At 43.6% G+C, this 24,389-nt stretch overlaps 1 long non-coding RNA gene across 1 annotated transcript in view; it reads right to left on the bottom strand.

The window, feature by feature from the left end:
* Window positions 1–24,389, bottom strand: part of LOC138917953 (uncharacterized) — a 35,660-nt gene that overhangs the window by 5,510 nt on the left and 5,761 nt on the right. Inside the window, exon 2 of the long non-coding RNA XR_011426667.1 lies at window positions 9,227–9,675. This is a non-coding gene — a long non-coding RNA (uncharacterized lncRNA). The remainder of the gene's footprint in view (window positions 1–9,226; window positions 9,676–24,389) is intronic.

The raw sequence follows: 24,389 nt of genomic DNA on the forward strand, positions 1-24,389 counted from the left end.
CCCCGCCCCGCTCACTCTCACAGTCAGTGCACAGCCCTGCAAGGAGAAACCTCAGGCAACAAGGGGACAATTCAAACCTCGCTGCTGAGAAAACCAGTGGCTCTCTCACTGGGCTAAGCATCCTTTTATAAGTCAGATGGTTTCCAATTTACTGCTTTTAACCTAGTTAAATAGAGACTGAGTCAAACAATTCACTGATAAAAACGTTTCCCCCACTCTAATGAAAGATCACTAGGTGATTTTTTCGGAATTTAACTTGAAAGGAGTCCAAAGAATTGACCAATACTGAAATAACAAAACTGTCCATTTATTCACTTATGAACAAGGTATCAAATGCTTACAAATATACAAATGGAAAACAGGTTTAATATTGATGCTGTTTCATCCCAGCAAAATTCATCTACGAATATAAGAACTAATTTTTAACACTTCTGTCTCATGACGTGATGCATTTCCAATTGATCTTACTTTTTATATTTAGTAATCACCCAAACCTGTAATAATAACTCTATACAGAAAAAAATGTAACACTCTGAAACTCATGGCAAGAGAAACACATTAAGATAAATCCTACTTCAGTGTAAACTGCTGTGGTCTTTGGACACTGAAATGTGTTGGCTACGTTGCAGAGGAACGCAATAAGACAAAATAAGAGGAATGCAACAGGTGTGTTTCGAAATGTTCATACCTACATGTGGTAAATTACATCTTTTACATTTACTTAAACTTACATTAAATGTTTACCTTACGTAAACTTGTGTTAACTTTTAAGTTAATTTCTTTTAATTAACTTAAAAATGTGGGAAGGAATATTTTGTTTTTCAAAATTCTTCAGAGGCAAAAAGGAAAATATTTGAAGATACTGTCTCTGAACCCACTCCAAAGGCCTTTTGATCCTTCTCAGTGTTTATTCCTACAGCCTAGATTTAAAGGTCTTTAGCAGAAATATTCTACAAATTCACGATGTCTTAATTAAATCTTAGCTCAGAGCTGCATACTGTAGGAGAATTACTTTGTAATTCCTACAGCTTTTTCACTTCCTGTTTGAACATCTCAACTTCCTAAGAGATGGTTCTAATTCCTCACTGGCCCACAAATTCTTTCCTATCACAGGTATGCTTAACGAGTGTGCAAGTATGATATTTTCCGTCATATTAAGACAAAATTAGGAGCCGGCCTGGTGGTGCAGCAGTTAAGTGCGCACATTCCACTTCAGCGGCCCTGGGTTCGCTGGTTGGAATCCCAGGTACAGACATGGCACCACTTGGCAAGACATGCTGTGGCAGGCGTCCCACATATAAAATAGAGGAAAATGAGCATGGATGTTAGCTCAGGGCCAGTCTTCCTTAGAAAAAAGAGGAGGATTGGCAGATGTTAGCTCAGTGCCAGTCTTCCTCAAACAAACAAAAACAAACAAAACACAAAATTAGCACGAACCCAGAGGGAGCAGGACACATTCACTCTTTGGTCCTCCCCCATTCGCTGCTAGGGAACAAGGAACGCAGGATGGCTTGGAGCAACCAGTCATCTCTTACTGGCTTTCCTTTGTCCCTTTCTTCCCGGGGTCAGACAAAGATGCCTGCAAACCTTGAGCCCAGTTAGATCCCTCTGTAAACAGGGATGAAGGGAAAAGGAAAAGAATGTTGGTTTCCCAAATCTGAAACATAAATCAATAATTTAAAACTTCTTAGACTGTGGGGAGCCAAGGAGTCTGGTCATGGTTGTGGACTCTTTAAAAACAAGATTAAGACCTCAAGGGACCAAGGGTCAAAGTCGCCATATATACCATCACAAAGGTATATATTCCGTCAATTTCATGAGAAGGATAGATCTATTGGCTTTCAGAGAGGATTGGGGGAATTATTGTAAGTCTGGAGCTTAGATCTTTCTCAAATCTGAGATCTTTCTTGGATCCTCTCTCTCGGAATCACCTCCACTCTTTGAGAGTTGGTTGAACTCATGTGGTCAACAAAATCTCCTAAGATTCTGTCTGACAAATGTTCCTCTTTTCTCACCCACAACAGGGGGGGTCACAGCCTGCAGAGAGGATGGGCCTAGTTACCCCAGTACCCAGTCCTTTTACTATGCCTCCCACTCAGGTTAGGGTACATCTAACCACAGAGGCATTCAAAGCAATCTTCTTTTAAAGATATTAATGGAAGACATTCAGTGAGCATTTTGGGGCCTCTACGTTCAAAAGCTGCAGTGGAAAGATGAATTGGGGAAGGGGGAGTGGGCAGGGGGAGAGGACAGGGGAAGAGGGCGGGGGCAGGAAAAGAAAAGGAGGAGGAATGTCCCCAGCCATAAAGAGCATATCATCTAGCTGGGAAGACAAGATAACAACAGAGAATGTGTTCAAGTAAAAGATACTATTCAGATGCTTAGTCATGACTTCAAACCAAATACAGTCTACAGACACAACAGGGAATAAGAATTAGCGAATTTCTTAATTAGGATATGTCTTAACCTTCTAGAGTCAATTCTAATTTTTTCGTACAACCAAGAATTCTTGCTACTTGCTAAATACAGGAACACCCATGAACAAAAGTGAATGAATTTCCACCAAGATGTTTGCATTTCACCATCTCACATTGCACCACAGGGACCCAGGTTCGGTCAATGTCACACTGTGATTCCCACAAGTAAGGTATAGGGTGGATGTGAAGCTGGCATTTTCCTTCCAGATAAATGTGTAATTAAAATCCTGATTCACGGATTTGCTAATTGAACTTCCTGCTGTGGATAGAGGATATTCTAGGCAGGAAGAACAAGGAACTGTTCCAGAGGGCTCAAATTGCCTTATTTTTTAGGTACTTCAATATGCCTGTCATTGAACAGTGATTGGAAATAAAAGAATGTTAGTGGGAGCTAATTCAAGAAGGGGATAAAGAAGACAAAGGGTTGTAGAAATGTGGTGGGTGCTTCTCAAATGAGAAGAAATTGGAAGGGGAGTTCATCGACTACAGTGGGTTTCTCTGCTCTGGAAACCCAAGAAGTCATTTGGCAGCAAGGGGTTTGCTGTTGGTTTCCATCATGGCATGGACAGCAACGTCAGCCCCTGGCCAACTCCAGCTGCCAGCTGTTTGTGCTCTTACTAAGTCAGGAGGCTGTATGTCAACAGCCCACATCCTGCCAGGCAATGGGGTTTGGAAATTACAGAGAATGCTCCTGGCCCCAGGGAAGAAGTGCCAGGCTGCTACTGAGCAGGACTGCTCTGGCAGGCCACCCCATCCATGCTTTTCAACACCTGCACAGGTGTCTTGAGTAGCTGGCTTTCTCCATTCCTCTCCCTCTCCACTCCAAACTCTGAACTTCAACTAGCTGGCAGGGTCTTCCTTGGTGGCCTCATTGCTGCAAACCTTATCTCTAATTCATAGGAAATGCTCAATAAATATCTGTTGAATTTATGAATCATTATGCCCCTTTCCATCTTTCCCATCCTGGTTCTCTGAGAATTTTAGCACAGCACTTTCAAAGCCATTTCTCTATTCCACAAGCTCCTGATTCTACCACTACACTCGGCCCACTAGACTCTCAATGCCTATCTGGAACTGCCAGATTTACTGCCCACTGGGTCTGGATCTCCAGTGGCTGGTAACTTCATGGCAATGCTCTCTTACTGACTTCCCACTAACGCATCTATTCTCCACCTCGGAACCCAGTTACCCCCTTCATTCCCAGCATGTGCACAGCCAGCATCATCTATTCGTATAGCCTAATTTAGCATTCCTAACATCTGTTCTGTTCTACTGAATGCTAATTCTGTGGGATGTTAACAGATGTTACAAGGAAAAAACCTGTGAGCAAGGTGTGGAAACACCATGTATTATTTTCCCGTCTTGGAGATTCACGTCATTGAGAAGTTCTGGTGAGGGAGTCAGGGGTTCAGGGGGCAAAACTTTGTCTACACAGGATTCCAAACTTATTCCAACGTGCACCCTTTTGTCATGGGATGCCCATAAATATCCCTCAGAGCTTTATCCTCCAACACATTTTCAAATACACTGATATAACCCCATTCTGGGAGTAAATTCTGAAATTCAGTGTGGAGGACACACCAGCAAGAAAGCCATCAGTATACTGATCAGTGTAACTCAAGGAAGACTGGGAACCAGCTGAGGCTGGGGCTTGATCTTGAGAAAGTGAGGGCTACAACTGGGAGAGAGGAAGCAGGGCGCTTCAGGGTGGGGGGATGTAGGAAGGGTGAGTGTGAAACATCGCAGAGTTGGCAATGAAGCTGGAAAGGAGGAGACTCCGGGGGATGTGTTGTGTCTAACGGGCTTTGGTGAGGTGAGAACTCTCGGGGGTGGGACCCCCTGACCATGAGAAGGATCAGGAAGGAGTGGAACGAGTGAGCCACCAAAGGAGCAACAGCCCACACCCAGTAGTCTTTTTTTAAAAAAAAAAAGTTTTAGGTCAAAAATAGGCTATTCTAAGGTCTGCAGCCATAGCCTATTGTCTAAAAAATAAGCTTCTTTTTACATTCTTGGCTCCCTCTGAGCCTAATTTTTCACATTCTGATTGAACTCTCCTCTATCTGCTCTTGTCCTTCAAAAACCTAAAATACTACTTAGAAGAAAATGGTGTCCAGACTTGCTATTTACCTTTCTGATTTTACCTATAATATAACCACATTTATCTCTCCAGGGATCTGCAGTGTAAACTGAATAAATCTCTCACTTCAATAATACAGCCCCGCGGTAATTTAAACCTCAGCTCTTTCCGAAATATCATGTTGGTAAAGTAATCCTACCACACAAAGTTTTCCTTCTCACACATATGCCAAAATGAGATGTACCCGCTAAATTGTACCCCAGGCGCTGAACAGCAGTCTGTTATTACTAAGAAAGGTTGCAAAGATACCTGCTCTGCCAAGTGTTTGCATATATAAGTTTCTAAAAGCCTGAGATGACAGCCTATCTGTTGTGCATCTGAAGATAAACGCTCCTACGTTCGTTATAAGCAGGCGATGAGCAGCATGGAACATGAGTGAAGCTAATCCCCGGCTAGTGTTTCTGCCTCCACAGAGGGTTGCTGTTGTGTCCAACAAAACATGAATCAGTTTTTCTGTAAGACCTTCCTCAACTCTCACAGAGCACATACAAGGCTCAGCGCTCCTACTCAGAGGACAGATCATCTCTTCTCTTGCCCAGTGTGGAACCCTCACCGGCTAAGGAGACTTCGTGTCAAAGCCGTCACCTGTCGAGGGAACGCTCCTTTCATTGTGGAAAGGTCTTCAGAGGCCGTAGAACCAGGATGGTATAGGCAGCTTGATTAGCATGTGGGCTTTCAATCCACCTTTTCATCCTTGACTCTTGCAAATCCCTCAAGCAGCAAACTCTGGGACTGTGATGTTGGCAGAACTATACGATTGACTTATGCCCTCCCAGGAACTATATTCTTTGGCATGCAAATTATTTATTTTGTTGTTCCCTTTTGTAAGTGTTTTTCCCCAACCCACTTGTTGTTAATCACCCCACTGGTTCAGCGACTGAATTCAGAATTTCATTATAATTCCTCAGTAACAATAATTAGTTTGAGCATTCACCCATACAGATGGCATACCTGCAAAAGGGCGGCGAAGGAGAAATGCTTTTAAGACAAACTCATTTGTTTCCCTTCACTTCCCATTTAAGAAGGTGCAGCCCCCAATCAAATACAAAGAAAATCCACCACTTTAATTCCTTCAATCAGAACGTATCTATTAAGTAGTCTTATGGGTTAAATACTCTGCTAAGTCCTGGGGAAGCAAAGGTCACACAATTCAGTCCACACACTGAATCAGTGGCTCTCAGCTGGGCACGATTTTGCCCCCCAGGGCATTTGGCAATGTCTGGAGACATTTTGGGATGTCACAACATGGAAGGGGGGCTGCTAATGGCATCTAGTGGGGAGAGACCAGGGATGCTGCTAAACATCCTACGGTGCCCAGGACAGTCCCCCACAACAAAGACTTATCTGGCTCCACATATCAACAGTGCCGAGGCCGAGAAACCCTGCCCTGAGTTAGAAATGCGGTTACATAATAATTTGAAATACTAACCTATTTTTGTTCCCTGGCTTTTCCCTTTCCCTTCCACCACAGCCAAACAGGTACAGTCAGCTTTGTGCTCCCTGCCTCGGGGCAAACAGGTGCATGGCGTGAAAGCAGAAGCTTACAAAGCTTTCCAGGGATCTGGAAACCTCAGGAAAGAGGTTTTGAAAGCAAAGACAGAGTTTCCTGCAGAAACTTGAAAGAGGCAGGATTTCCCCAAGACTGGAAAGAGGTGCCTCTGGATGAGGGGGAGAGAGAAGAGGAGAGGAAGTCTATGTGTCTCAGTACAGAGGGAACCCAGGCCTCGCTCACTGGCGGCACTCTCAAGGAGCTGGGCAGAGAGGAGTGGCCATGGAGTGCACCTGGATCACAGGCAGCCCCGCTGGAGAGTCCCATGCCCCAAGCACGGCCAGACCTGAGGAGCAAAACCCACAACCCCAGGGCATTGGGCCCCCCGAGTAATTGCAGCATGAACCTAGGGAGGTATTTGGGGAAGTCTTCCAAGGAAGGCTGAAGTGGTTGTGTTTTTTTGTTCTTTTGGGGTTTTTTACTTATCCAACAGAATAGAGGCTTGGAGGCAGAGTTGTTGTAGAAATAAAGTCCATTCAATTTCTTGAACACCTGGGTTTATGAACTAAAGAGGTTTAACTCCACTTTGGGAAACCAGATTAACACAGAGAACACAGGAGTTGCTGAGTGAGTCTTCAGAGGTAGCAATCCCCACAATCTCAGAGACTTACAACAACCCACAATTACTCCATGCTCACATGTGAGGTCAACTACTGCAGCACCGCCAGAATGCGCTCTCATTCTAGGCTCCAAGCTGAAGGAGAGCTCCTGGTGCAACAAGCCATTCTTGTGGCAGAATGGATAAGAGCAGGCTGGCAGAAGCTCACAGTTTCTCCAAGAAGACCGTGGTATATGTCACATTTGATCACATTCCATTGGCAAAAGCAAGTCACATGACCAAGCCCAACATCAGTGAGGTGGAGACAGATAACCCTCCTTGAGGGAAAGACAATGGTAGACAATACTAATAATTACTACAAGGAGCAAACATCAGAAAATGCAACACAATTACGGGCTGAACTGAGAGACCATGGGAACCCTGAGGAGGCGAGAGACAAGATGGTCAGGAAAAGCACCATGGGCTATGCGGACATTGCAATGGAAAAAAGAAGAAACAACCTTGTGTGATGGCCTACTACGTGCCCGGAACTGAACACTCTCATGTCATTTTATGATCATGCTTCTCATGTTGCTTCAGTTAATCCAACCACCCTATGGGGAAGCAAACTCATGACCTTGCCCACGATCATCCAGGTCGTAGACAATTAAACACCTGTTCTAAGTCCATGTTCCTTCCAAGACATCAAGACATGGCACAAGGAGTGAGACTGAAGACAGGTGAAAGGAAGAGGGGAGAGAATTATGGGCAAAAGAAAAGCTAAGAAGAGAGTCACGGAGGCAGGATTTTCATTTTCTCACAAGAGTAAAAGTCTGCCCTGATCAGAACAGCTGGCCAATTGGAGAGCTGTAAGAACTAAGGATCAGCAGGAGCCATCAGGTCACAGAGGGCCTCTATAGCGCAGAAGAGTGACAAGAGGAGAAATGATGGATTGCGGTCCAGACATCAAGCCACGAATATCTGGGTGAACTTAGGCAATTGTCTACGGGTTCCGGAGTGCAGTTCACTCATTCACGAAACTGGAAGGCATGGGGAAGAGATGATTTCCAAATTCCCTCATGGAGGCAATGCAGAGAGGTTGGGTAGATTTTAGGGGAAGGCCATTGACTTGACCTCTTGATTTCTGGTCCCTTCCCAGTTCCTAGGTGGCCCAGCCCCAGGCTGCAAGAGACATCGGGGAGGAAACAAGACCCACCGACTCACAGACCTGACTCTGAGAGTAGGGGAAGAAGCCAAACTTGTCCCTGATTTCACAGGCCAAAAATTCTGACTTTCTGTAGGAAACCACTGTCACTGACGTGGTGTTTGCAAGAGATAAATGTGGCAGGGAGATGGGATACAGAATGGAGAATGTGGGGCTGGCATCAGAAAAGGCAACCTGAGGGATTCTGCAGCCGTTTTTGGTAAGGAGGCTTGGAGGTGGGAAAGCAGTGAGAACAGAGAGGAAGGGGTGTGGAGGCACTTCCAGGTGCCAGTGGAAACGCACGGGTCTCAGAGTGCTAATTCAGGGTGTGAGGTCCAAGCTGACTGCCCTTCTGAAATGGATTCTTGACATAATTTGTGAGCGACTCAAATCCTGCCCCCATCTCCTTCTCAGGGTAAAAACTGTGCTGTGCTTTTTAACAAGTCAAACAAGTCAGAACTTTGGCCACTTTCAAGTGCTCTAATACCACACAGACGGGAGCTGTCACTCCAGCAAATTAGCTAAGTACATTTTAGGCACAATTGTGAGGGGCCCATTATTTACAGCAGCCTGGCCGCGCCAGGCACCCTGTGGTTGTGCATTGAATAGGGAATGATGGTGATTGCCTATTAAAAGTTTTAAATTCAAGTCCCACAGATTTGTCTACTGGCTCAACAAGAAAAAAAAAAGATTTTTCTACCGGAAAGTTTATAAAATACGTCCTCCATAGCCATGCCAGCTGAAACATGACACATCTCCAAAATCTTAGGTGACTTTTAATTCCATAAAATCCAAATGTCAGAGTGAGGCTGGCTGGGATCCTAGTCTAATCGCCACCTTGCATATGTATCCAGACGAGAAGGCAGACAAAGATGAAATTCAACCACTCTGGGAAAGGGGAAAGGAGGGTGCTAGTCCTCTCAGGAGAAAAGTGTGAATCAGACAGTGCTCAAAAATCAATTTTCACTGGGAATTTGAGGTAAAAGTGTACCAGAAATGGGAAGTCGAAGAAAAAAGCCAGTTCCAGAGCCAGCGCTCAGCCATGATCGGCATTCGGCAAAGGCGGCTCCCTCCTCAGAGCCGGTGCTCCCACGCGGGGATCCCACGTAAGTATAGGTACCTTCTGAAAACTCCCCAACAACTTTGCTCACAACAGGCGGTCTGCCAGGACTTGGGGTTTGAGGGGATACAAACGAAAAGAAAAAAAGATCCTCATCCTTGAAAAGTGGAAACAAAAAGGAAGGGGCATTTAAGAGACAGTTCAAGATCATTGAGGAATTAAACTTAAGAATAATTAAATAACCATACAAGAAAAACTTACCCAGCCCTGTAGACAAGAGCTACCCTGAGAAGACCGTGCACTGGGAGCATCCTGAGGACCCTGGCCCAGGTCTGCTGCCAACGAACCGGGCCTTGGTTTCTTCCCGTCTCCCCACTGTGCCAAGCACTGTGCAGGTGTGGGAAATGGCGACGCCGGCCCCGAGCCTCGTGGAGGAGAATAACAGTGTGAAACACAGGACCTACAGGAGAGCCAGCGGATCGGTACCCGCTCAGGCCTCTGGCAGTTCCAACATCCTGCAGAGCCTCGGCGCTCAGAGAAGGGCCCGGTCTACAGGGGCTGAAACACACAAAGAGGACTCCACGGAGGGACGAGACTTGAGCTGCGCCTGAGGAACAGGCAGGACTTGAATGACAGCACGGAGGGCCGAGGGCACAGTGTAAGCAGGAGGGAAGAGGAAAGTCCAGATGCCACCTTCCTCGAGAGTGGGTCTGCGTAGGGAGAAAAAAAGAGAGAAATTGCAGTCAGATTTTTTTTAAAAAAAAAAAACCTTAAAAGCTATATCAAGAAGTTTGGAGCTTTTCCTATGAGGAGCCAATAGAGGTTTTTTAATTTTTTTCTCAGCTGGGATCACAGAATTTGATGAAAACAGTACAGTTTGGGGAGGATTGAGCCTATACATAATGTTGAACACAAGATGGATTGAAGCAATCGGGACCAAAGCAAGGAGACGAGGCGGAAGCTTACGGCAGAAATCTGGGGGCCTGAGCCCGGGTGTGCGGGAGCCTGGAGGAAGGCACAAGTCCTCCCCGGGGATGAGATGGGTTTTGAACAGAAGAATGGACAGGACCTAGAAAGTGACCAGAATTATGGACAAACAATGGAGTGTCAAAAGTACTCAGCGATCTTAGGGCCAGGTAACTGGGCATTCATGGGGTTATTCACAGACATAAAAAAAAGCAGAGAAGGGACACATGCATATGGACAGGTGACAGGCTTGTCCAGATGGTGCCAAGCTTCAGATGACATACAGCAAGGGGCTGGTCTTATAATTGGTGTCTATCTACTACAGATCTTTATTTTCAGAGCCATTCAAAAATCATAAAATGACTTATCTTGGCTAAAAGACAAACTATTCCATTTTCAACTGCTCATGTATTTAGATTAACTTTCAGCCTGGTCATTTACAGCCACACTTGAATCCTTGCTATAGTTAATTGTAGACGCTGTACAAGGTTACTCTTACCAAGAGAGAAGTCCAATTGCAATACTTATGCCATTGTTTTAATCACATCTCTGTATTACACAAAGGTACACACAGACACGGAGATTGACAGAGTAATTGCAATGCCTTCCCCCAAAACAAAGAAAAGTCCTTTTACCAAACCAGGTGAGACAATTATCACAGGGACACCCTTGGAAGGGGAGACCAGTGACGGGATACTAAAGTAACTCCCTTGGGCCCCTGAAGTCTCCAGGAATAAGTAGTAGAAATGGCAAGAAATGAGTCTTTTCAGAGAAAAGATACAAAAGACAGCATTCCCAATAAACAAACAAAGGGGAGAAAAGAGTTAGGACAAAGTGGTAAAGAAGGAAAACCCAGTGACTAGAACTGTCCCTTGAACAGTAACTATTGAAAATAAGACATTTTGTGAGAACTTTGGGAAAAAATAAGTAACAAAACAAGCACGAGTCAGACAAGACCTTTGGGATGTGAACATTTAAAATAGAACATGAACACTCTCAAATCTCAGACTCCACTGAAATGATCAAAGCCACTTTTTCCAACTACAGACCATTTTGTTTAACCTACTTAATGTATTTTTGCAGCTAAAGAATATGATTTACGGCTTAGCTCTCGTTGTAAATGCTTGGAGAGTGTCTCTTAAAAGGTGCACATTAAAGTATTAAAAGTATTGGCTTAATATCTTAATTCTTTTCTTACGGGAATTTTTGAGACCTTCCCTCCTTTAAATCTGTATAAATATTTAACAGCTTCTTGAAACCAAACGAAACAGGGGCGCCACTGAATTTGAGAGAAGCTACAAAGCATACGTTTCATTCCTTCAGGAGGCGAACTATCAAATTTAAAGGCACCTTCCCATTTGGTCCTTGATCTACCCACACCTGTTCTCCAGGCACAACCTGCGCTACAACTAAACTGTTCAGCATCAGAGAGTGGAGTCTCTCTTTGTCAAGGTTCCAGTATCTTCCTGGATTCACCACTCCCCATTTCTCAATTTACACAGGGTTTCACACATAAAAAAATTCTCCCACTCAAACGATAAAAATATTATTAAATTCTTGGACAACCTGGAGATTATCCAGCAGTCATTGTCTTCAAGGAAAAAAGAAAAGGAGAAAATGCAAAAACTCAGAAGGGAAAACGCATTCACACAGCTACTTTGAGTTTCCCATGAACCAGAACATCAGCTCGCTATTTACCACATTCCGGAAGTTGGCAGATCCCTGCTAATGAAGAACAGAACAAGGAGTTTGACAATTGGGGCCTCTCTATTCCACTCACAGTCTTGCTGTGTGGGAGACTCTCTCTGATGCATTCCAATGCTCCCCAAAAAAGAAAACTCACTTGCTTGAATCTGGTAAACTTCTAACCTGATTATATCTCAGACTTAAAAGTATTCTTTCCAGCAGGAAAGAACTAAAACAGTACTTCCCTTACTCCGATTGCCAGTAGACTCATAGATATCTAAGCCTGGCTCCATGCTCAGTGATTTGGCATAAAGCACAAGAAAACAACTAATAACAAAAATATGTAAATAATAATGGTTTTCTTATTTTCAATGGCTTCATATATTTTCAGCAAAAAGCAATTTTTAGGAAGATAGATCCAAGCAGACTCAAGCCTAATGGCTTCCCATCAGCATCCAAATGGAGATGACTCATACTCACCTTTTTCCAACTCATATTTGAGGTCAGCATGGAGGCATTGTCCGTGGGACAGACTGCTAATTGTCCCAGAATATCCACCCTGCCCTCCACACTTACTGCAATAGAGCACCAAAGTTTTAGCTACAGATATGGCCAGCCTGCCTGTCGGTCATGTGACCATCTTCTGACCAATGGGATGGAAGTGAAGCGACGTGCGCCTGCAGCTTCATCCAGGGTTAAGCATGAGTGTGTCAGAGGTCCCAACTCCAGCATCTTGAATTAAGCAACGTCAGAAGTGGTGTTTTTACCCTACAGTGATCCTGGCTACACAGTGCTGAGCCTGGCTCTCTCTCCCTCCCAGAATTCTGTGAGCTGTCTGACATCCTTTTTATAAGGCCTTTTCTTGCTCAGATTAGCTAAAGTTGGTTTACACTGCTTGTGACTGAGAACTCTGACTGGGACTCCAGTCAGCATTCAAGGCTTACATGTGAATAAACAGGAGTGGGCCCTGCCCTCATGGAGCCTCTGGGTCGAGCATCACAGTTTTTTCTTTAGCACCTTCCTCCCACTGTGGATTCCCTCTGTAAGATGAACTCAAAGTAATAAAGCATTTCTTTAACAAATATGTCAGAACATACACACCCCAGCAACCTGTCTGTCTTAGGCCCCCTCTAAGGGGCAAATCTTTGTTCACAGCACCCTTATTACTTATTTATTTAAACAGTGGTACTGCCACAGTGTAGAACGTTGAGGAATTACTTGAGAATCACCCTGTGTCCGATACTTATTCTTTTTTATCTGTTTTTTGAAATATGTGTTTAAAAATTCAAATATTACAAGATGAAAGACTCTCTCTTTCTCAAGCTTTCCCCTCAGTTTCCAAGAACCCCTCCCTCGAATGAGTATACTACCCATGTCTTCACATCCTTCCGGAGATGAGTTAACATGGAAAGAGAGAGATGCTTATAAGCTTGTAAATTAATATTTATATTATTTCTTAACAAAGGTGGTAGTACACTCTTCTGTACCTAATTTTCCATTTAATATCATGGAGATTGTTCCTTATCAGTACATATAGCTCTGCCACATTCCTCCTAATGATGGAGTAGTGTTCTAATTTATGGACACTCCATAATTACTTAACTTGTCTCTCATTGTTGGATATTTATGTCTCCTCTAATCTTTTCGTGTTGCAGTAAATATTCTGTACGAGATTCTTTCTGTACTTTTATGAGTGTATTTGTCACATAAAATCCAAGAAGTGTATTTGCTGGGTCAAAAGTTAAGTTCATTTATAATTGATGAGCATGTCCAAATTGCCCTCCAAAGAGACTGTGTAAATTTACACACTCTTAAACAATGCACGAGAGTGTCAGGTCCCTCTCTTCTCCCCCCTCCCCACCCCTGCCTTTTTTTAACTATCTTTGGAAACTAGATTTAACTTATGAGAAGTGTCCCCAAGTCATTGGAGGCCAACTCTGATAAATAAAAGCTGCTGTTGTTAGGTAGCACCATTCTGAGTACAAGATGAGTGACTCTGTGACTCTAAAAGAATTAAACGAGTTTCTTTGTTTGGTTTGTAAAGTGATTCTGAAGTTAGTTCCAAAAGGAGATCCAAACGTATTTGGGGCAACAGTAGCATCATTCAGATCAGCGCACCGCCTCCCAGGGGGATTCTGCTGAAGGGGGCAGTGCCCAGTCAGAGGTGGAAGAGCTGGTCTGAGGAGTCAACAGTTCTTACTGCATCACAGCCACACTGCCTGTGAGGCGTAAAAAGCAAGCAATGAGGCTTCTTGGGGTCCGGCTTATGCAAACCAGCATCATTACTTTACAGCCAGTTTTTACTCTTTTATCCTTATGAATCCTCACAACTTCCCTGTGTTGGAGATGACAAAGGGGATTTTATCTCTGCTGAGATAAAATGAGAATTGCAGAGAATCTCAGGGTCTCACTCACAATAGCACTCGCTCACAATGCCACAGATCACAGTGTGTCACCTGGGGAATAATCAGTGTGCTTTTCTGTTGACATAAGAAACCCTTAGGTTCCATTTCATTTCCAAGGGTCCTTGGTAGAAAGATGAGTCATAATTCCGAGAATGATGCATGTGTTAATTGAATTATAATTAATTAAAATTCCTCCAAATAGAGGATGAAGATAAGTAAAACTTAAATAGACATACAACTAGTAGTGTGCTAGTATTGCTTAACAACCAACTCTCAGGAAGGGAAAAATCATTCTTTGTAGCATGTGCCAATATCTGTGGTGTAAATGCCCCTACCACAGCTGGTCTCAAACCACCTACAGGACATCAACTGGCTCACAAAAGTCCTGAGACTCTAACAACAGGCTCCCGCACACCACTGCACAGCAACCATGGAGCTTTCTGAATGTGTTATCACATGGGATTTTTATCTGACGAAAAGAACTCAAACTCTCTGGGCTTCAATATACTACACCTCTGACTTCTGTACTACTGTGGATTATTGTGTCCTTATTTCATATATTTCTGAACTCAAACTTTGCTTTAAGCTTCATTATCCTCAATGTACTGTGCTTCAAAGCATGTAACCTCAATTTTCATAAAAATATATTTTTTACATAGGTTGATATGTGAGTCTATTAGTGTTCACTCATTCAGCACTTCCTTTCTAACTTTTTCTCTATCCCATAAATATGAAATGGGAAGAGAGCAGGAAGCATGCACAAGATCATTTTTCTATATTTACATAATGAAAAAGTTACAAGTAATGCGAACAAACGAGTCAAAAGGGAATTCAATTCATAGCAATTCAGGACATCTTGATAGATGGGACATTTTGCGGGGAATCTGCTTAAGTAGCTGTTGAGTCAACACATTGCTCTTGAGAAGATTATTTTTTAAAACCACAAAAATGTTTAAAGATGACTTAACATGCTAATCAACTCAGTCTATGCATGTGTAAATGTGTATGTGCAAGGTGTGAGTGTCAAGAAATAAAACTCTGTGTGGACTTCCCTACCATAACCTTCAAAGTGGTCACCTCAGAAGGATGGATAAGTTCAGTCATTCTTCCACTGTCCAAGACATTCCTGGTCCTGCCTTCAGAGTGGTGTGTAAGTCACACAAGCAAATTAAGTTCATACACATCTTTCTAATCACATCTATTTAGATGAAAAACTAGAACCACACAGCCTTCCAACCTGATGACCCACGTTATTCATCAGACTCAACTCCAAGTGACTTGTAAACATTTCAAAAGATCAAATACACCCTCGAAGGATAAAGATTTGTCAACATTCAAAGGGACGCTAAAAGAAGTTTCAAAAATGTTTTGAGCAGTAGCTGCTTCACTGAAATAACGATATGACCTTCCAAGATGATGATTTAGAAGGACACAACGCTTATTTGGAGGTACATACTCTGACACTCTGTTTTAAAATCTCATTACGTTATAGCAGGTCACATCACAGAACGGTCACAACGCTTATCTGGGAGTCACTTGTGTGTTCAAATCCTGTCTCCAACATTTCCCAGCATGTGAATTGAGCAAGTTATTTACTCTCTCCCTGCCTCGGTCTCCTCACCGTAATCTGCAAAATAAAATGATAATATTCACCTCATGGTATTGTCTTGAGACTGAAACAAGGATGATATATGTAAAATGCTTGGCCCTATGCCTATAGTGTGATAAATACTATAAACAGTAACTATTTTTCTTCTTATCTTTGTCATCAGTCACACCTCACGTGGTCCTGCATGTCCTTTTTTGCAGATGACTTTCTTTCTTCTTTTATCTCGTCTATTAGAAATCAATCAGGAGGGCTAAACTGGGCACATGTGAGTACCTCAAACTGGAAAGTAGAGACACGAGAGTAATAGTTACTCTTCACATATGGTAGAGAAGTAGAGAGAAGTAATACCTAGATAGTAGACCATATCCTTGGGTAGAAATTATGATTGAAATGGAGGACTAATGGAATGTAATCAACTCTACTCTTAGTCAAAAATATAGTCGTGGTTTTCATTAAATAGATATCTCTTGTGGGAAAATAAGCAGTCTCATTACTCTTAACCTCTGTGTCCTTGTACAATACCATGAGTTCTGATCTCTTGTTCCCGTTCATGTAACATTATGAGGTCTATTGGCCACTCCATGGCCCCACACCCCAAGCCCAACAATGAACCAAGCCCTGGAAGAGCCATTACCTGGGGACGAGGAGGAGTGGAGCCAAGCTCCACCCGCCCCAGGAACAAGCTCTTGGCCAGGGCACCAAGAGGAGTTGAATGCACCTGCAGGGGACTCTGTTACTCTCCGGACACCCTCAGATTCGGGGCTGGAGGAAGGTAACTCAAAGAAGCAGGAAAGACTGTCAGCTCCCTCACTTTACTTTACAGTTGGCTTTGCCTCTTTGCCTTAGTAGAGTCTTCTGGGGCATCCTTTAACATTGGCCAAAACCTCAGGAAGTGCTAGGCACAGCCCAGAGCCTATAGAGAACATTCTCTTCCCACTAGGAAGTATTTCTAAGCATTAACATCTGCGAAATGATAAAGTGCATACATTGCAAACATAAAGGGTTATATAAATACTTAACAATTGAAGCATTTCTACTGCTCTGCCCACAAAAAGCCATTACCTCTGTCTTTATGACAGAAGGTTTAATATTGCTGAATCTTGCTCAAGTGTATTATTCACTTGAACACTGAGGTCCAATTTTATAGTGGCAATTTTTTATCCCAAATCACAGTCACAGCCCAATCCAATTCAAGTATCCGGAGTCCACATCCTCCATGGAATAGCTTTTCTTCAGCCATGCCTACTTTCCAGCTCTCTGCCTTCCCACATCCCCAGAGCCTGGCCTGGTGCTCACCTCATAGCACGCATGCAATAAATTATGGGTGGATAGATGGACACTTCAAAATCATAATCTGTGTCTCCTTAGGAAAGCTGCCCCAAACAAAAGAAATAATAGTAATAACTACCAGGTGTGGCAGGCACTTCAATTATGATTATGATTTAAAAGATTATGTCTAATCTTCCCCACCACCTTGCAAGGCAGGTAAAATTCGTATCCACGTTACATACAGGAAGCTGAGACATAGAGCAGATCAGTAACTATCTTACCCAAGAACTCAGAATTATTAAACAGCAGAGCTGGGATGTAAACCCAGTCTGTCAGCCTCTGGATTCAGGACTATTAACCACTTTGGCAAATTGCCTCTAACCTGGGAAGTCCTCTCGAAGAGATCTCCCCGCTAATATGTAACAGCCCCAATTTCCTCACCTCCTGCCATGGATCAACATGACACCACGTCTTCAGTCTCGAAAAACACTGCCAAACCTTCCAATTCCACCCAGTCAGGACCCATCATCTGCTTCCTCCCCATCGGCAGAGGCGAGGGGGGAAGCCCACGGCTTGGCCCTCACACCCACATGGGTTTCCACAGACTCAGACAGGAAAGAGCCCTTCGTTTCCCCTCATTCTGTTCCCTTATGTGCTGTAGGGTAAGCCCAGCACCAGTGAGCTGTGTGAGGAACACCAAGCTGTGTCCAACACCACCCCTTTCTCCCTTACATCCAGCTCACTCTCCCCGGAACACCCTTCAGTCCCTCACTCAGTCTCCCAGAGCATGTGCACACTTAGGTTCTAAAATCAGTGAGTACAGCAAAATACAGTAAATAAAATTACGCTTAAAAAACATATATAACATATGTAAGTGACTAAAACATGTTATATATAAATAAAAAATATATGAATTATACACAAATAAATAATATTCAAATTATATACAAATAAATAGTATGCAAATTATATATGTAAATAAAATTACCTTTAAAATCACCCACACAGTAGAGTGTTTATGATTTTGTGTATTCAATTCTGTGGTCACAATTCTTACGTAGATTTAACTTTGAAAAGCACTAAGCTAGAAGGAAAGTCTAGACTCAGAAGCCCACACATTCCAAGCAACCTGCCCCTCAGAATGGGAAATGTTCCTGGCTGCTTACAGGATTTACTCTACTCATTTTTAACATGAAATACCTTTCCACCATATTAAAAGGTGTGTTAGCTGTTGTGACATCTTACTCTGGAGTAGGTTCTGAAGCCAGCAAGTAGGCTGAATGGCGGCAGTGTCACCCAATTACTTGCTCAGACAGAGCAAAGAATTCCAGGGATAAACACAGCTCAGTTTCTCCAACTGAGGTCTCGGGTAGATTGGGAAGGAAAGTGAAGACGGCAGCTGGTCCGGAAATTCTCCCCAACCACTTGCCTCTGTCTTGCACTGCCGTGTCTCTTTCCTCTCTCTTATTTTTTCATTTCTTCCTGCACGTATAGCTCCTTTTCGCAGCTATTTCCTGGACACCTTTATTAAGAGCTTAGCCCTGGGCTCTGTTACCACGTAAATCTCCACATTTCCCTAGACGTTTTCTTTCCCTGGAGGTTTCTTTACTCAGCCAGGCAGAGCTGGAAAGGAGCAACATCACACTCTGATCCTCTGACACCGTGCCCTACTTCAGATTCACATCTCCCAGCTCTACTTATTGACCAAGGCTGTGAATGTTGCAGAGAAACCGGCTGGCTAACTCTCAGGTGCGTCAGAGAAAGAGCTAGTCTCAGGGTGACCCAGCGCAGCCCGCGAACCTGGGAAGAGCAGGCTCCGTGCACGACTCAGGGCGCACAGCCGCCCGGCAGCGTCACGGGAGGGGCCTGTCTCTGCGCTTCCGCCCCGTAAGACAACGTCCAATCTGTTGCTTTCATTTCCTGAGTAATTCCCAGAAGTTTTAAGCAATGTTCACGATAGTCATTCTTCGAGGAAAAAAAATCACTTGGAGAAGTATGAAAGGAGACCAAGGTAAACTGGTAAAGGACCAACAAAAAAAACAGACCAAGGGTCCTTAAGATGAGCGGGAAGCCGGGACTGCCAGGCGGGAGTTCACTTGGTGAGAAAGTCACAGTCTTAATAAGAGGAAGCTGTAAAGCTCTGGTTAAAACTCCCAGTGCTGGCATATTTCTACCCCAGGCAGGTGCTCTCTCACGAAGGAGGGCGTTTGGTTAAGACACTGTACATCACTGAGTATGTTCCCCGTTCTTCTCTTTGCTCCTCCCGCCATCCTTCTATAACGATATAAACTAAAGGGCAGAGGCATCAGATGATGATGGGTTTTCTCAGCTATTTGACTGGTGCCACAACAAACCTTAATATTATTTTAGCGACGTGAGTTATTTGACCTAGTAGGATCAGCCTGCTCGATATAGACGGCAGTACCGCTGAGGAACTAGCTTTCTTAGCCTAGGGCAATTGACAGATTGACAAACTAGTCTTTTTTAAATCCAAGACCTATTTTATAGGAATATTAAGCTTGTGGTGTTCACACAACAAAGGAACCTGAAGTCTGCACAGGTTTCACGGCTGAAAGCACTCACAGGACGTTTTATATCTTTAAAAGGTTCTCGTATACACAGAAGCCGCCAAAGGCGGAAGGGGGAGGGAGGGCGGGGGGTGGGGGGAGGCGGCTAAGGAGACACAGCCATCCATCTGAAATAACTACGGACAGGCTTAAAAATACACAAGCACAGTCTGGAACATCTGGGAGGGAAAAAAAAAAAAGCTGCTTTGTGTGAATGATCCGGTGGCTGTTGCAATTTCAAACAATGCTCCTATAGCTATTTTGAAAACATTATGTGAAAAGCAAAATAAGTGAGTAAAAGATGAAAAACCGAACTAATGGGAAGAGGTGATATTCACACCCTTTCCCCGGAGCTCACACGGAGCTTTCAAGCCCCAACCCATGCTCCCCTGGGTCCCAAGGTGGAAAAGTATTTTAAGTTCGTAGGAAGCTTGCCCTAAACTGCACAGACCTTCCTGGCAAGTCACCCTACGAGGCGGTTCTGGTCAGCAGATGGCTTGGCAGGGAAGGGTCGAAGGAAGGGACCTCTGGGATGCTGATTGTCAGGAGTTCAGCCTCCTCAGAAAGATGCCACCGTTAGCTTCATGACCAGTCACCAGGAACTGCTTAAATGCATGTCCCCCTCAGAAAGCTAATAGAGAATGTCAGTCTCCTCAGTCATTAAAGGCCATGGGGGGACTTGCTTTGGAAAAAGGGGCAGCTTTCTCAAGGGAAAAAACCTTCCTTCACGGACTCCCTCACTATTATCATGGACTTCCGGTTATGATGATGTTTATTGCTTTCCCCCCTCCAGGGTTTATAAATGTCCTTTATTGAAAAGACAGAACCTCACGCAGTGAATTTTTATTAGAAGCTCATATCATTGCTCTCCTAATACCAGGCCAGTGTTCAAAGGGCTCTGTTCCAGAGGCCTGTAATTCCTAGCTGGAGCACGGTCATATTTCAAACAAAGGATATGATAAATGACAAAACAGGCAAGAAATTATTCGATTAAAAAAGACAGTGTGAGCTATTTCCCTGTAGAACATATTAATAGCCCTCCAACTGATCCCTCCAGTACCCATGTAGGGTGAAATCGAGCTTTTCCAAGCAATCTGCTGCAATGCCAATGCCGGAGAAGGGAGCTGTGGGAGGAAAATCAGAGGCAGGGGAGGAGCAGGCACAGCGGTAACGAGAAACATTGATTACACTCCAAATCAATGCAAGATGCTGACAGGGCTCCATGCAGGAAAAGCTGGCAACCCAACTGTGTCTCCTGTGCCCTGCCCATCAGGAGGTGTTACTATTCATACATGCAAATCAACAAGCACAGAGCAGAGCTTAAAAGAGAGAAGGAGGCAGAACATGGCAAGAAGAAAAAGACTTCAGCTCAGGCTGTGCATCAGAGTGGCAAGCATTATCATAAACATAAAAACTGAAATTCTCCCTCCATTCCAGTTCACAGGTGTTTTGCTTTTAAAAAAAAAGTAAACCACAGATTCTTTTATACCAAAAAAACTGCCTAAATTTTGTTTTATCATTGAACAGCTGTTCTTTCGAATTCTGGCTAACCCCCTAAATCTCTGTGTTGGTTAGTCTGATCATGCAGTGGGGGCATCTACTCATAATCTAACGGCCAACCTTGAATTGAGTTCATCAGCATCCACAGCAACATCATCATTCATTCTGTTCCATGGATCTTGTCCTGGAAGTGCCTGGGGAACATGTCTGAGGATAAATAAATCTAAGGGCATATGTGATGTTTAGAATAATTACTCAGGTACCTGGGTAACATACAGTAGAGGAACTTCATGAGTAGATTCCTACTGGCATAGGATTTCTCCATGATGAAGAAGTTTGTGCTTGCTCTCCCTGGATGCTTCCTTGAGATGTTAAAACTCTGACTTTTCACTGTGATTATGCACATACAACATCACTGTAGGGGACGTTAGCTGATGGGGACAACATGAAACTCCACAGCCAACATCAAAAGAGCATCTTTGGGAGACATAGTGTCAAGATGGCAGCATAGGCAAACTCAGAACTCACCTCCTCCCATAGGCCAAACAAATTTACAACTACTCTTGGAACAATGACCCCTGAGAGAGAACTGAAAGCTGGATAAAAAGAACCCCTACAAAAAGGGGCACTACTGACTGAGGTAGAAGAGGAAGAAATTCATTCTGGAGAGGAAAAAAGCCACCTTCACAAAGTGCAGCACCTCATGGCCAGCCAGGAGCAATCCGAAGGTATGCAGCCTTCCCTGGAGGAGTGGGGGATCTAAGCAGGGGAGCATTACCACAATAAGCAGCTTGTGCACTCAGCACAACCAAGATGAGTGTCATAATATTTGGCTTTGTTGGTGACTAACAAGGACAGGGAATACCCAAGAAAAGTTATCAGACATAAGGGGGTGAAAAGCCTGCTTTTAAAGGGCCCACACACAAATTCACTCATTTTGGAAAGCAACCTAAAATCACAAGAAAGAAAGGTGTACAGCCCTTTGGTGAATAGAGACTCACCTGATAGGCTCTGGGTGCATCTTGGTGAGAGGTGAGACCTCCCCAGACTGAGACATAAGCATCAGCTATTATTGTGACCTAGTATAGGCTTGTTGACACAGATGCTGGCAGATGCCATTGGAGTTATTCCCCTGGCCTGTTAGCCCAGGGTCTGACAGACCCACTACAGCACTGATTTAATCCAGCTCAGCCAGGGAAGGCAGCCCACTCTAGGGACTGGCCCCACCCAACAGCAAGCCCTCAGGCAACTTGTGGGCCTAAATAGGCAGGGTGCCTGGAACCTCTGCAGCCAGGCGAGGGGGTCTGCCTCGACAGGGCAGGGCATGCTCAAGGAGCCCGTGGAGTGGGTGGGACATTGGTGGAGTGTGTGAGGCCTCTGCAGTGGGGCAACTGGGTCCACTTCAGTGTGTCAGGGCACGTTCATGGGGCAAGACTGTGTTGACAGTGTGTGTGGCCTTGCAGGCAGTGGGGCTTGTCAGCTGCAGCAGACTTCTGCTTCTCAAACAGCCACATAGGGGATTGGCCCCACCTTCCAAAGCCTGAAACAATTGGGTGTTCCCATGCCTAGGACCAGCTCCACTCAGCTGCAACCCTGAGAGAGCTGACAAGAGCCTTGCAGGCCAGATGCCTACAGCAGTTGTAAGCCCATGAGCCTAGAAACCAGCCATGGTGTGGGACTAGTCACTTAACAGAAAAACTGCAACAGGAATGTGCTATTAGACCTTGAAGCCAACTGTGCTGGGGTTTCCCATGCCTGATTAAATGACTGAAGGATCCATAACAACCACACACAGCTGAGCATTACAACCAGCCAGGGAGACAGCCTATCTTCCCTGGGTACCTGGAGCAAAAACAACCCCGCCACAACAGGACACACATAGCCCATGCAGGGGGAACTCCTGTAACATTTGGAACTAGTGATGATGGGGAAGCACACTGCTGGACCTCATAAGGTATCTCTTACATAAGGCCACCTCTCCAAGACAGAGAGACATAGCTGATCCACCTAATACATAGATATAAGCCCAGAGAAAGCAACAAAATGAGGAGACAAAGGAATACATTCCAAGTAAAGGAAAAGGACAAAACCCCAGAAAAATAACTAAACAAAACAAAAATAAACTAACTGACAAAGAGTTCAAAGAAATAGTCACAAATATACTCAGTGATCTTGGGAGAATGGATGAACTTAGCAAGAACTTCAACAAAGAATTGGAAAATATAAAAAAGAACCAATCAGAAATGAAGAATACAATATTGGAAATGGAAAATTCACTAAAAGGACTCGATAGCAGAGTAGATGATACAGAAGAATGGATCAGCAAGCTGGAAGAAAGACTGAAGGAAATCTCCCAAGATGAACAGATAAAAGAAAAAAGAATTTAAAAGAACAAGGACAGTCTAAGGAACCTCTGGGACAACATCAAGTGCACTAACATCCATATCATAGGTGTCCCAGAAGAAGAAGAAGAGAGAGATAAAGGGGCAGAGAATCTATTTGAAGAAATAATAGCTGAAAACTTTCCTAACTTAAGGAAGGAAACCAACATCCAGGTACAAGAAGCACAGAGATCACCAAACAAGATGAACCCAAAGAAGCCCACACCAAGACACATTATGACTAAAACGTCAAGAATTAAAGATAAAGAGAGAATCCTAAAAGTTGCAAGAGAAAGGCAACAAGTTACATACAAAGGAAACCCCATAAGGCTATCAGCTGACTTCTCAGCAAAAACTTTACAGGCTAGAAGGGAAGGGCACCCTATAATTAAAGTACTGAAATGAAAAAACCTACAGCCAAGAATACTCTACCTGACAAGGTTATCATTCAGAATGGAAGGAGAGATAAAGAGCTTCCAAGACAAGCAAAAATTAAATGGGTTTATCACTAAGAAACCAGCCCTAGAAGAAATGCTAAGGGGACTTCTGTAAGTGGAAAAGAGAAGACCACAAATAGGAATAAGAAAATTATCAAAAAAGAAAAAGCAATAAAATCACTGGTAAAGGTAAATATACAGTAAAGGTAGCAGATCAACCACCTATAAAGCTAATATGAAGGTCAAAAGACAAAAGTACTAAAATTATCTGTTTCCATGATAAGACGGTAAGGGATACAGACACACAAAAAAATAAGAGGTTAGATATGATATCAAAAACATAAAATGTGGGAGGAGGGTAGTAAAAGAGTAGAGCTTTCACCAAGAGGTCAAATTAAAGAGACTATCAACTTAATATAGATTGCTATATGTGTAGGTTATTATATATGAACCTCATGGTAATCACAAACCAGAAACCTATAACAAATACACAAAAAAATTAAGCTAAAGGAACCCAAACATAATACTAAAGAAAGCTATCAAACCACAAGGGAAGAGAGCAAGAGAAGAAGAAAGGAACAGAGAAGAACTACAAAAAAAAAGT

Source organism: Equus caballus, chromosome 1 (genome assembly GCF_041296265.1).
Source record: "Equus caballus isolate H_3958 breed thoroughbred chromosome 1, TB-T2T, whole genome shotgun sequence".
NCBI classification, from domain to species: domain Eukaryota; kingdom Metazoa; phylum Chordata; class Mammalia; order Perissodactyla; family Equidae; genus Equus; species Equus caballus.